This window comes from Rhinoderma darwinii, assembly GCF_050947455.1.
Source record: "Rhinoderma darwinii isolate aRhiDar2 chromosome 5 unlocalized genomic scaffold, aRhiDar2.hap1 SUPER_5_unloc_11, whole genome shotgun sequence".
In the NCBI taxonomy this organism is placed as follows: Eukaryota; Metazoa; Chordata; class Amphibia; order Anura; family Rhinodermatidae; genus Rhinoderma; species Rhinoderma darwinii.
The window spans coordinates 340,802-354,359 of NW_027461767.1; the positions used below are offsets into that span (position 1 = coordinate 340,802).

General features: G+C 44.2%; 6 non-coding genes across 6 annotated transcripts; all 6 read left to right on the plus strand.

The window, feature by feature from the left end:
- Positions 1–1,042: 1,042 nt before the first annotated feature.
- LOC142684986 (U2 spliceosomal RNA) lies at positions 1,043–1,233 on the plus strand. The gene has a single exon (XR_012854557.1). It is a non-coding gene; the product is annotated as a U2 spliceosomal RNA (small nuclear RNA).
- Positions 1,234–2,529: 1,296 nt separating this feature from the next.
- On the plus strand, positions 2,530–2,720 carry LOC142684987 (U2 spliceosomal RNA). Its single transcript, XR_012854558.1, has one exon. It is a non-coding gene; the product is annotated as a U2 spliceosomal RNA (small nuclear RNA).
- Positions 2,721–4,028: 1,308 nt separating this feature from the next.
- Positions 4,029–4,219, plus strand: LOC142684988 (U2 spliceosomal RNA). Its single transcript, XR_012854559.1, has one exon. It is a non-coding gene; the product is annotated as a U2 spliceosomal RNA (small nuclear RNA).
- Positions 4,220–5,523: 1,304 nt separating this feature from the next.
- Positions 5,524–5,714, plus strand: LOC142684990 (U2 spliceosomal RNA). The gene has a single exon (XR_012854561.1). It is a non-coding gene; the product is annotated as a U2 spliceosomal RNA (small nuclear RNA).
- A 5,545-nt stretch (positions 5,715–11,259) lies between these two features.
- On the plus strand, positions 11,260–11,450 carry LOC142685095 (U2 spliceosomal RNA). Its single transcript, XR_012854656.1, has one exon. It is a non-coding gene; the product is annotated as a U2 spliceosomal RNA (small nuclear RNA).
- A 1,292-nt stretch (positions 11,451–12,742) lies between these two features.
- On the plus strand, positions 12,743–12,933 carry LOC142684991 (U2 spliceosomal RNA). The gene has a single exon (XR_012854562.1). It is a non-coding gene; the product is annotated as a U2 spliceosomal RNA (small nuclear RNA).
- The last annotated feature ends 625 nt before the right edge of the window (positions 12,934–13,558 follow it).

A 13,558-nucleotide genomic window follows, 5' to 3' on the forward strand; every position in this document is an offset into this window, starting at 1 on the left:
CCTCCCTTTTAGGTAAGTTAAAGAGCTGCACCTGAGCCAGCCACTGATTGATTGATTGATTGATTGATTGATTGATTGATTGATTGATTGATTGATTGATTGATGCAGCACAACAGTCAAATAGTGGAGTGGAGTAGGGGAACAGCAAACAGCCAATAAAGCAGCCCGCCCGCTCGCCTGCCCGCCACAATGGACCTACCTGTGTACACTAGATGGATGTGATGGAATGTACTGTCGTCCCTACATTTCAAGAAGAAGTAAGAATTGCAGTTGCAACAAAGCCTTGCTTGCCTACAAAGAGAGCAGCAATTTGGATTTGTTACTATGTTACCTAGAAGAATAACAAACTGTGCAAGGATGGAGGTTGTAGGAGCAAGGAGAAGTTGTCTGTAAAGTTGGTGGATGCCTATTTTCCATTTTGCAGTCCCTTGTCTCCCTCTTGTGGCCTCCTGGAGGCAACTAGCTGTGCAAAAAAAAGACAGCCTGGCGGCCGGCTGTTGCAGTGTTGCCCTCTCAGGCAACACTGAGTGACTGACTGAGCCTCACCGTCTTATATAAAGTTCAGACGGAACTTTGCACGTGTCATAGTGGAGCCCTCAGGATTCCAGAGCCAGCTTTCTGACATCATAATGGGGCCTCAGAGATAAAAGCCTGGGCCCAGGCAGTGTTGGTCAGTGCTGCTCAGCAGGCAGCACTGGACTGGACTGGATTACAGCTGATACAAGGTGTGAAGGAACAAGGGGTGGCTGTGGGCATGCACTTGCTGCCGCTGCCAGTGTTTATCTGCATGGCAGCAGGGCATTTGGGCGTTGCCAGGAAGGCGTTTTTATGTAGATTCCTCCTCTTTCAGCACTGCATTGTGGTGCAAGCAAAAGAAGCAAATCCTGTCTGGCTTCCTCTCCGGCCTTTATTCACCTCCCGTGTAGCTGTGAGTGTGTGAGCCTGCAGGGCCCCATGGAATTGCCTAGAAGTAGGCTGAATCGCTGCAAGGGCTGAACAGCAGTATCGGGCAGGCTCGGGCAACGCGCGGCCCGTTCGGGTTATCGCTTCTCGGCCTTTTGGCTAAGATCAAGTGTAGTATCTGTTCTTATCAGTTTAATATCTGATACGTCCCCTATCTGGGGACCATATATTAAATGGATTTTTAGAACAGGGAGATGGAAATAGAGCTTGCTCTGTCCACTCCACGCATTGACCTGGTATTGCAGTATTTCCAGGACCGGTGCACCCTTTCCTTATGTGTTGACTAAAAGCAGATTCCAAAAGTGTTTTTTGTCTTTGCTATTGTTTCTGTCTTTCTGAAGGGATCTCCCCTTTTAATCCCATTATTTCAACACCTGTTGGACAATGCATGAGTGATAATGAGCTCATTGATTAAATGCAATTAATGAATAGATTGCCACCTCTTGTTGTGTGTCGTCTGTGTTTCTGTGTTTCCGGCATTTCACATTGGAACACCTCATTCACCTTCCTTGTCTTCTCTCCGCCCTCCCTTTTAGGTAAGTTAAAGAGCTGCACCTGAGCCAGCCACTGATTGATTGATTGATTGATTGATTGATTGATTGATTGATTGATTGATTGATTGATTGATGCAGCACAACAGTCAAATAGTGGAGTGGAGTAGGGGAACAGCAAACAGCCAATAAAGCAGCCCGCCCGCTCGCCTGCCCGCCACAATGGACCTACCTGTGTACACTAGATGGATGTGATGGAATGTACTGTCGTCCCTACATTTCAAGAAGAAGTAAGAATTGCAGTTGCAACAAAGCCTTGCTTGCCTACAAAGAGAGCAGCAATTTGGATTTGTTACTATGTTACCTAGAAGAATAACAAACTGTGCAAGGATGGAGGTTGTAGGAGCAAGGAGAAGTTGTCTGTAAAGTTGGTGGATGCCTATTTTCCATTTTGCAGTCCCTTGTCTCCCTCTTGTGGCCTCCTGGAGGCAACTAGCTGTGCAAAAAAAAGACAGCCTGGCGGCCGGCTGTTGCAGTGTTGCCCTCTCAGGCAACACTGAGTGACTGACTGAGCCTCACCGTCTTATATAAAGTTCAGACGGAACTTTGCACGTGTCATAGTGGAGCCCTCAGGATTCCAGAGCCAGCTTTCTGACATCATAATGGGGCCTCAGAGATAAAAGCCTGGGCCCAGGCAGTGTTGGTCAGTGCTGCTCAGCAGGCAGCACTGGACTGGACTGGATTACAGCTGATACAAGGTGTGAAGGAACAAGGGGTGGCTGTGGGCATGCACTTGCTGCCGCTGCCAGTGTTTATCTGCATGGCAGCAGGGCATTTGGGCGTTGCCAGGAAGGCGTTTTTATGTAGATTCCTCCTCTTTCAGCACTGCATTGTGGTGCAAGCAAAAGAAGCAAATCCTGTCTGGCTTCCTCTCCGGCCTTTATTCACCTCCCGTGTAGCTGTGAGTGTGTGAGCCTGCAGGGCCCCATGGAATTGCCTAGAAGTAGGCTGAATCGCTGCAAGGGCTGAACAGCAGTATCGGGCAGGCTCGGGCAACGCGCGGCCCGTTCGGGTTATCGCTTCTCGGCCTTTTGGCTAAGATCAAGTGTAGTATCTGTTCTTATCAGTTTAATATCTGATACGTCCCCTATCTGGGGACCATATATTAAATGGATTTTTAGAACAGGGAGATGGAAATAGAGCTTGCTCTGTCCACTCCACGCATTGACCTGGTATTGCAGTATTTCCAGGACCGGTGCACCCTTTCCTTATGTGTTGACTAAAAGCAGATTCCAAAAGTGTTTTTTGTCTTTGCTATTGTTTCTGTCTTTCTGAAGGGATCTCCCCTTTTAATCCCATTATTTCAACACCTGTTGGACAATGCATGAGTGATAATGAGCTCATTGATTAAATGCAATTAATGAATAGATTGCCACCTCTTGTTGTGTGTCGTCTGTGTTTCTGTGTTTCCGGCATTTCACATTGGAACACCTCATTCACCTTCCTTGTCTTCTCTCCGCCCTCCCTTTTAGGTAAGTTAAAGAGCTGCACCTGAGCCAGCCACTGATTGATTGATTGATTGATTGATTGATTGATTGATTGATTGATTGATTGATTGATTGATTGATTGATTGATGCAGCACAACAGTCAAATAGTGGAGTGGAGTAGGGGAACAGCAAACAGCCAATAAAGCAGCCCGCCCGCTCGCCTGCCCGCCACAATGGACCTACCTGTGTACACTAGATGGATGTGATGGAATGTACTGTCGTCCCTACATTTCAAGAAGAAGTAAGAATTGCAGTTGCAACAAAGCCTTGCTTGCCTACAAAGAGAGCAGCAATTTGGATTTGTTACTATGTTACCTAGAAGAATAACAAACTGTGCAAGGATGGAGGTTGTAGGAGCAAGGAGAAGTTGTCTGTAAAGTTGGTGGATGCCTATTTTCCATTTTGCAGTCCCTTGTCTCCCTCTTGTGGCCTCCTGGAGGCAACTAGCTGTGCAAAAAAAAGACAGCCTGGCGGCCGGCTGTTGCAGTGTTGCCCTCTCAGGCAACACTGAGTGACTGACTGAGCCTCACCGTCTTATATAAAGTTCAGACGGAACTTTGCACGTGTCATAGTGGAGCCCTCAGGATTCCAGAGCCAGCTTTCTGACATCATAATGGGGCCTCAGAGATAAAAGCCTGGGCCCAGGCAGTGTTGGTCAGTGCTGCTCAGCAGGCAGCACTGGACTGGACTGGATTACAGCTGATACAAGGTGTGAAGGAACAAGGGGTGGCTGTGGGCATGCACTTGCTGCCGCTGCCAGTGTTTATCTGCATGGCAGCAGGGCATTTGGGCGTTGCCAGGAAGGCGTTTTTATGTAGATTCCTCCTCTTTCAGCACTGCATTGTGGTGCAAGCAAAAGAAGCAAATCCTGTCTGGCTTCCTCTCCGGCCTTTATTCACCTCCCGTGTAGCTGTGAGTGTGTGAGCCTGCAGGGCCCCATGGAATTGCCTAGAAGTAGGCTGAATCGCTGCAAGGGCTGAACAGCAGTATCGGGCAGGCTCGGGCAACGCGCGGCCCGTTCGGGTTATCGCTTCTCGGCCTTTTGGCTAAGATCAAGTGTAGTATCTGTTCTTATCAGTTTAATATCTGATACGTCCCCTATCTGGGGACCATATATTAAATGGATTTTTAGAACAGGGAGATGGAAATAGAGCTTGCTCTGTCCACTCCACGCATTGACCTGGTATTGCAGTATTTCCAGGACCGGTGCACCCTTTCCTTATGTGTTGACTAAAAGCAGATTCCAAAAGTGTTTTTTGTCTTTGCTATTGTTTCTGTCTTTCTGAAGGGATCTCCCCTTTTAATCCCATTATTTCAACACCTGTTGGACAATGCATGAGTGATAATGAGCTCATTGATTAAATGCAATTAATGAATAGATTGCCACCTCTTGTTGTGTGTCGTCTGTGTTTCTGTGTTTCCGGCATTTCACATTGGAACACCTCATTCACCTTCCTTGTCTTCTCTCCGCCCTCCCTTTTAGGTAAGTTAAAGAGCTGCACCTGAGCCAGCCACTGATTGATTGATTGATTGATTGATTGATTGATTGATTGATTGATTGATTGATTGATTGATTGATTGATGCAGCACAACAGTCAAATAGTGGAGTGGAGTAGGGGAACAGCAAACAGCCAATAAAGCAGCCCGCCCGCTCGCCTGCCCGCCACAATGGACCTACCTGTGTACACTAGATGGATGTGATGGAATGTACTGTCGTCCCTACATTTCAAGAAGAAGTAAGAATTGCAGTTGCAACAAAGCCTTGCTTGCCTACAAAGAGAGCAGCAATTTGGATTTGTTACTATGTTACCTAGAAGAATAACAAACTGTGCAAGGATGGAGGTTGTAGGAGCAAGGAGAAGTTGTCTGTAAAGTTGGTGGATGCCTATTTTCCATTTTGCAGTCCCTTGTCTCCCTCTTGTGGCCTCCTGGAGGCAACTAGCTGTGCAAAAAAAAGACAGCCTGGCGGCCGGCTGTTGCAGTGTTGCCCTCTCAGGCAACACTGAGTGACTGACTGAGCCTCACCGTCTTATATAAAGTTCAGACGGAACTTTGCACGTGTCATAGTGGAGCCCTCAGGATTCCAGAGCCAGCTTTCTGACATCATAATGGGGCCTCAGAGATAAAAGCCTGGGCCCAGGCAGTGTTGGTCAGTGCTGCTCAGCAGGCAGCACTGGACTGGACTGGATTACAGCTGATACAAGGTGTGAAGGAACAAGGGGTGGCTGTGGGCATGCACTTGCTGCCGCTGCCAGTGTTTATCTGCATGGCAGCAGGGCATTTGGGCGTTGCCAGGAAGGCGTTTTTATGTAGATTCCTCCTCTTTCAGCACTGCATTGTGGTGCAAGCAAAAGAAGCAAATCCTGTCTGGCTTCCTCTCCGGCCTTTATTCACCTCCCGTGTAGCTGTGAGTGTGTGAGCCTGCAGGGCCCCATGGAATTGCCTAGAAGTAGGCTGAATCGCTGCAAGGGCTGAACAGCAGTATCGGGCAGGCTCGGGCAACGCGCGGCCCGTTCGGGTTATCGCTTCTCGGCCTTTTGGCTAAGATCAAGTGTAGTATCTGTTCTTATCAGTTTAATATCTGATACGTCCCCTATCTGGGGACCATATATTAAATGGATTTTTAGAACAGGGAGATGGAAATAGAGCTTGCTCTGTCCACTCCACGCATTGACCTGGTATTGCAGTATTTCCAGGACCGGTGCACCCTTTCCTTATGTGTTGACTAAAAGCAGATTCCAAAAGTGTTTTTTGTCTTTGCTATTGTTTCTGTCTTTCTGAAGGGATCTCCCCTTTTAATCCCATTATTTCAACACCTGTTGGACAATGCATGAGTGATAATGAGCTCATTGATTAAATGCAATTAATGAATAGATTGCCACCTCTTGTTGTGTGTCGTCTGTGTTTCTGTGTTTCCGGCATTTCACATTGGAACACCTCATTCACCTTCCTTGTCTTCTCTCCGCCCTCCCTTTTAGGTAAGTTAAAGAGCTGCACCTGAGCCAGCCACTGATTGATTGATTGATTGATTGATTGATTGATTGATTGATTGATTGATTGATGCAGCACAACAGTCAAATAGTGGAAGAAATAGGGGAGGAAACCTCCAGCTCACCAGTTATGTGCGTCTCCTGACTCTCTGCTCGGATTCCCGCTACGGCTGGCGGTATATAATAGAAAAAACAAGGGAAGTAATCCAGCGCTGAGTCCAGTTGTAAGTTTAAAAAGGAAGCGTTGTTCCCATCTTTATTGAAGTAATATTAAAAATCGTAGGGAGACGCAGTCCCAGAAAAATTGTGAGTAGGCAGTATGCCCCAGCCTACGCGTTTCGAGCAGCTCCTGTGCTCTTAATCATGGCAAAGAAGTATGAGGACAACCATCGTCCTGTCTGCTTAAAAAGCGTAACTAATTAGTACGCAAGAAAAACAGGTGAATGATTAACCCTGACTGCTAATTAACTTCTCAGGTGAGATCCTCCTATATATGGATGAGATACGGGAAGTATATGTTAAACATAGAGAGGAAAACCCTTTCTATGATCCCTTAGTGTTAACACATCAAATGGTGAAAGAATATAGAAATTACAGCTGTATTAAGACCAATTCAGGGATGCTCAAAGCTGCAGTTTATAATATACCGGGTTAGATAGTAAATATAGCAGTCAGGACGACTTAGTCCCCACAGTTCTCACAACGTATATCACAGATGTTATCAATTCAATATACGAAATTTAAAAACAACAACACATATTCATGGTTTGGCTCAGTCAGAAGTATAACATTCTCCAACAAATACATATATGAGATATTAAAGTATGTAATATAAGCATCCAAAAACATATCGAGAATACAATTAAAAAGAAAAAGTGGGAATGTAACTCCCATCGAAATAAAATGTAAATCGATTTACACAAATATGATCTAAGTAAAGGTATGTAAACTGTATGATAATAATGATTACATGTTGTAAATATGATTACGTCAATCTCATGATCCCAAAACGTTATAATTAATTCCATGATGTTTTATATTGGAATTAAACAGAAAAAACAGTCAGGTCTGAATAGGTGTATAGAACATTAATGCGTTTTTTTCCCCAAAAATATATGCAAGAATCATTCTCAATGTTTCATATATTGGTTTGTTATAAAAAAGAAAGGGACATGTTATCTGAGTCCACGTTGAAAATGAATGTTCCCAAAATTATTCCTGAAAAATCTATATGACATCAAACAGTGTCAGAGAACCCTTATTGTATACTGTATCTATTTGACATTGCGTACTCATGTATAATATACTTTATCCCTAGGTATGTGATAACGTTCGCAACAGGACATTGTTGGAGATATAAACCGATTTTCGCAGAGAGGAAAAGGCACGGTGCCTATATTTTATCTATGAGGAAGATAGAATGCAACCTGAAACTACATATCTAGAATATCAATGCATGAAGACCTGTTTATATGCGTTAAATTCTACAATATATGAAATAAAATAAATAAATAAATATATAAAACATATATGTATAATAGCTACCTCTGATGAAATGTAACTGTAGATGTAAATATCAAAAAATAAACAGAATTCATTCTGCACTGGATCAGATATTCAATAATTATGGATTGTATCTCACGGGAAAAATACTCCACATGGGGAATATATCCCGGACATCTAGATGTAAAAGTTGTCCTTGTGCGACTATATGAAACTGACATTAATATATTCTATCAAGAATTACATAAATGACCCATATAACTAATGGTACTATTCAAAAATATGTAGTACTTAATAAATTTCAAGTACATTATTCCATATAGAAGGGACCCCCTAACAGATGTTAATAGTGAGGAATATTAAATATAAATTACGTAGTCACCCCCTGTGTTATATCGAATGATTTATATACTGGAACCTAATATTATCTGTGAGTGTATAGAATATTAATATACGATCCCCAAGAACAATCGGATTACGATAAATTCCAATGGTTCAAATATTATCACACAATATCAGGTCAATAACTCGGATTGCAACCGTCCCTGTCCATACTAAATGGTGCTGAAAACTCTCTGACCTATTACAATAGAACATTATGTAAGGAAAATACCTGAAGAGATCCGAACCCTTGATTGGATCCCCGTGAAGGGAATATTTAACTGTCACAATATTATACCCATTCATCTCAACACGAGTATCTGAAAGACCCTCGGAGAGAGAGGGTTCCGTGACTAATGTCGCTGTCCTCAATGTATGGTGCTGAAAGGAGTATTTGGCTATCATGGTAGTATATCCATTCATCTCAACACGAGTATCAGATTATGATAAATTCCAGTGGTTCAAATACTATCACACAATATCAGGTCAATGACTCAGATTGCAACTGTCCCTGTCCAGACTAAATGGTGCTGAAAACTCTCTGACCTATTACAATAGAGCGTTATGTGAGGAAAATACCTGAAGAGATCCGAACCCTTGATTGGATCCCCGTGGAGGGAATATTTAACTGTCACAATATTATACCCATTCATCTCAACACGAGTATCTGAAAGACACTCGGAGAGAGAGGGTTCCGTGACTGATGTCGCTGTCCTCAAAGTATGGTGCTGAAAGGAGTATTAAGCTATCATGGTAGTATATCCATTCATCTCAACACGAGTATCTGAAGGATACCCAGAAAGAGAGGGTTCCGTGACTGATGTCGTTGTCCTCAATGTATGGTGCTGAAAGTGATGGTAAGTTACAATCTCTCGGGCGTGTCTCCTAATATCTGATCCAATAGTATGTACTACCAATCTCTTACCCTATACCTAATGGTACTAGATGTATTTAGAACTATCACCAAAGAAAGGGGGGTATGTGGTGAATATCTGTAAGGTCAAAATCCCTAAAAAGAGTCCCCTTAATTGGAGTGGGTAGATATAAGAATGAAATGCCCGCTTATCTCAACGAAAATACCACAGGGATATTGAAGGGAAGAAACAACCCATTACATGATATATGTTATATTCACGATTGATGGTACTACAAATATTAATGAGCCACAATGTAGCTCCATAATAAATAATCTTCCCATAGGGAAGTACATGAGAGTTGTTAAACTCACAAAGACTTGTGCAGATAAAGATCAATACTTGTATGTAACTTATGATTTTAATAATGAAACATGAGTTCCTTCTTAACATTCAAACCCTGTGGGAATCGTGTTTCCAAATTGTAAATCCAGAAGGCTTCCCTCGTTAACAGGCGTTGTCTAATATTCCCCCCTCTTACATTACCTCTGACTTTTTCCACTGCATAGCAGCAAAATGAGTTGACACAACGGTTGTGTTGTAAAATGAAGTGTCTGGAGATATTTGAGATATTCAAAAAATTGGGGTTCCTGATATAGCTTAGATGTTCTAAAACCCGGAGTTTGAATTTCCTAATGGTACACCCCACGTACTTAAGCTTGCAAATGGTACATTCTATGACATAGACGACATTATTGCTATTACAGTTGATGTACGATTTTATTGGAAAATTGATGCTACCTGAGGAATTTGAAAAATCCTTGGTGATCTTGGAAAAGTTACAGACCTTACATGGATGTGTCCCACATTTAAAGTATCCTTTATGGGTTAACCACGTGGGTTTAGGAAGACTAGTAGTCAATAGAGACGGGGCCAGCATATTACCAAGGGTTGGAGGTCTCCGCGATACCACCCGACACCCACTTCTCAATACCTCTTCTAATTTAGTATCTTCATACAACAAGGGAATGTACCTAAGTACCATGTTTTTGATAAGATTGAATTGGTTGCTGTATTGAAGTACCAAAGTAGGTATATCAGTGTCTACTGTACCAGAGCTTGTAGTGTCTGAATTGCGTTCGATGGAAAGGAGACCATCCCTATCTTTATCTTTAACAATGGTTTTGGCCCTTTCCAATGTCCAATTCCTATACCCACGGGCTGTAAGTCTGCGACATATTCTAGATTCCTCCTTAATGTATCCCAATTGTGTGCTACAATTCCTCTTGGCCCTTGTCAACTCACCCACGGGTATTGCCATGATAGTGTGCTTAGGATGACAACTGGTGGCATGTAGTATCGTATTCCCCGATATGGGTTTATGATAAATCTCTGTGCACACCCTTGAACCATTTTTGGAAATAAATTTGATATCCAAAAAATTAATGGTTGTGTCATTGATAACATGTGTAAACCTTAGGTTGAGATCATTATCATTCATGAAGGTCATGAACTCCTGTATGGCAGACACATCGCCCTCCCAAATAAATAGGAGGTCGTCGATGTATCTGCCATACCAGTGGACATGACCCACATATCACAGTCAAATAGTGGAGTGGAGTAGGGGAACAGCAAACAGCCAATAAAGCAGCCCGCCCGCTCGCCTGCCCGCCACAATGGACCTACCTGTGTACACTAGATGGATGTGATGGAATGTACTGTCGTCCCTACATTTCAAGAAGAAGTAAGAATTGCAGTTGCAACAAAGCCTTGCTTGCCTACAAAGAGAGCAGCAATTTGGATTTGTTACTATGTTACCTAGAAGAATAACAAACTGTGCAAGGATGGAGGTTGTAGGAGCAAGGAGAAGTTGTCTGTAAAGTTGGTGGATGCCTATTTTCCATTTTGCAGTCCCTTGTCTCCCTCTTGTGGCCTCCTGGAGGCAACTAGCTGTGCAAACAAAAGACAGCCTGGCGGCCGGCTGTTGCAGTGTTGCCCTCTCAGGCAACACTGAGTGACTGACTGAGCCTCACCGTCTTATATAAAGTTCAGACGGAACTTTGCACGTGTCATAGTGGAGCCCTCAGGATTCCAGAGCCAGCTTTCTGACATCATAATGGGGCCTCAGAGATAAAAGCCTGGGCCCAGGCAGTGTTGGTCAGTGCTGCTCAGCAGGCAGCACTGGACTGGACTGGATTACAGCTGATACAAGGTGTGAAGGAACAAGGGGTGGCTGTGGGCATGCACTTGCTGCCGCTGCCAGTGTTTATCTGCATGGCAGCAGGGCATTTGGGCGTTGCCAGGAAGGCGTTTTTATGTAGATTCCTCCTCTTTCAGCACTGCATTGTGGTGCAAGCAAAAGAAGCAAATCCTGTCTGGCTTCCTCTCCGGCCTTTATTCACCTCCCGTGTAGCTGTGAGTGTGTGAGCCTGCAGGGCCCCATGGAATTGCCTAGAAGTAGGCTGAATCGCTGCAAGGGCTGAACAGCAGTATCGGGCAGGCTCGGGCAACGCGCGGCCCATTCGGGTTATCGCTTCTCGGCCTTTTGGCTAAGATCAAGTGCAGTATCTGTTCTTATCAGTTTAATATCTGATACGTCCCCTATCTGGGGACCATATATTAAATGGATTTTTAGAACAGGGAGATGGAAATAGAGCTTGCTCTGTCCACTCCACGCATTGACCTGGTATTGCAGTATTTCCAGGACCGGTGCACCCTTTCCTTATGTGTTGACTAAAAGCAGATTCCAAAAGTGTTTTTTGTCTTTGCTATTGTTTCTGTCTTTCTGAAGGGATCTCCCCTTTTAATCCCATTATTTCAACACCTGTTGGACAATGCATGAGTGATAATGAGCTCATTGATTAAATGCAATTAATGAATAGATTGCCACCTCTTGTTGTGTGTCGTCTGTGTTTCTGTGTTTCCGGCATTTCACATTGGAACACCTCATTCACCTTCCTTGTCTTCTCTCCGCCCTCCCTTTTAGGTAAGTTAAAGAGCTGCACCTGAGCCAGCCACTGATTGATTGATTGATTGATTGATTGATTGATTGATTGATTGATTGATTGATTGATGCAGCACAACAGTCAAATAGTGGAGTGGAGTAGGGGAACAGCAAACAGCCAATAAAGCAGCCCGCCCGCTCGCCTGCCCGCCACAATGGACCTACCTGTGTACACTAGATGGATGTGATGGAATGTACTGTCGTCCCTACATTTCAAGAAGAAGTAAGAATTGCAGTTGCAACAAAGCCTTGCTTGCCTACAAAGAGAGCAGCAATTTGGATTTGTTACTATGTTACCTAGAAGAATAACAAACTGTGCAAGGATGGAGGTTGTAGGAGCAAGGAGAAGTTGTCTGTAAAGTTGGTGGATGCCTATTTTCCATTTTGCAGTCCCTTGTCTCCCTCTTGTGGCCTCCTGGAGGCAACTAGCTGTGCAAAAAAAAGACAGCCTGGCGGCCGGCTGTTGCAGTGTTGCCCTCTCAGGCAACACTGAGTGACTGACTGAGCCTCACCGTCTTATATAAAGTTCAGACGGAACTTTGCACGTGTCATAGTGGAGCCCTCAGGATTCCAGAGCCAGCTTTCTGACATCATAATGGGGCCTCAGAGATAAAAGCCTGGGCCCAGGCAGTGTTGGTCAGTGCTGCTCAGCAGGCAGCACTGGACTGGACTGGATTACAGCTGATACAAGGTGTGAAGGAACAAGGGGTGGCTGTGGGCATGCACTTGCTGCCGCTGCCAGTGTTTATCTGCATGGCAGCAGGGCATTTGGCCGTTGCCAGGAAGGCGTTTTTATGTAGATTCCTCCTCTTTCAGCACTGCATTGTGGTGCAAGCAAAAGAAGCAAATCCTGTCTGGCTTCCTCTCCGGCCTTTATTCACCTCCCGTGTAGCTGTGAGTGTGTGAGCCTGCAGGGCCCCATGGAATTGCCTAGAAGTAGGCTGAATCGCTGCAAGGGCTGAACAGCAGTATCGGGCAGGCTCGGGCAACGCGCGGCCCGTTCGGGTTATCGCTTCTCGGCCTTTTGGCTAAGATCAAGTGTAGTATCTGTTCTTATCAGTTTAATATCTGATACGTCCCCTATCTGGGGACCATATATTAAATGGATTTTTAGAACAGGGAGATGGAAATAGAGCTTGCTCTGTCCACTCCACGCATTGACCTGGTATTGCAGTATTTCCAGGACCGGTGCACCCTTTCCTTATGTGTTGACTAAAAGCAGATTCCAAAAGTGTTTTTTGTCTTTGCTATTGTTTCTGTCTTTCTGAAGGGATCTCCCCTTTTAATCCCATTATTTCAACACCTGTTGGACAATGCATGAGTGATAATGAGCTCATTGATTAAATGCAATTAATGAATAGATTGCCACCTCTTGTTGTGTGTCGTCTGTGTATCTGTGTTTCCGGCATTTCACATTGCGCCCTCCCTTTTAGGTAAGTTAAAGAGCTGCACCTGAGCCAGCCACTGATTGATTGATTGATTGATTGATTGATTGATTGATTGATTGATTGATTGATTGATGCAGCACAACAGTCAAATAGTGGAGTGGAGTAGGGGAACAGCAAACAGCCAATAAAGCAGCCCGCCCGCTCGCCTGCCCGCCACAATGGACCTACCTGTGTACACTAGATGGATGTGATGGAATGTACTGTCGTCCCTACATTTCAAGAAGAAGTAAGAATTGCAGTTGCAACAAAGCCTTGCTTGCCTACAAAGAGAGCAGCAATTTGGATTTGTTACTATGTTACCTAGAAGAATAACAAACTGTGCAAGGATGGAGGTTGTAGGAGCAAGGAGAAGTTGTCTGTAAAGTTGGTGGATGCC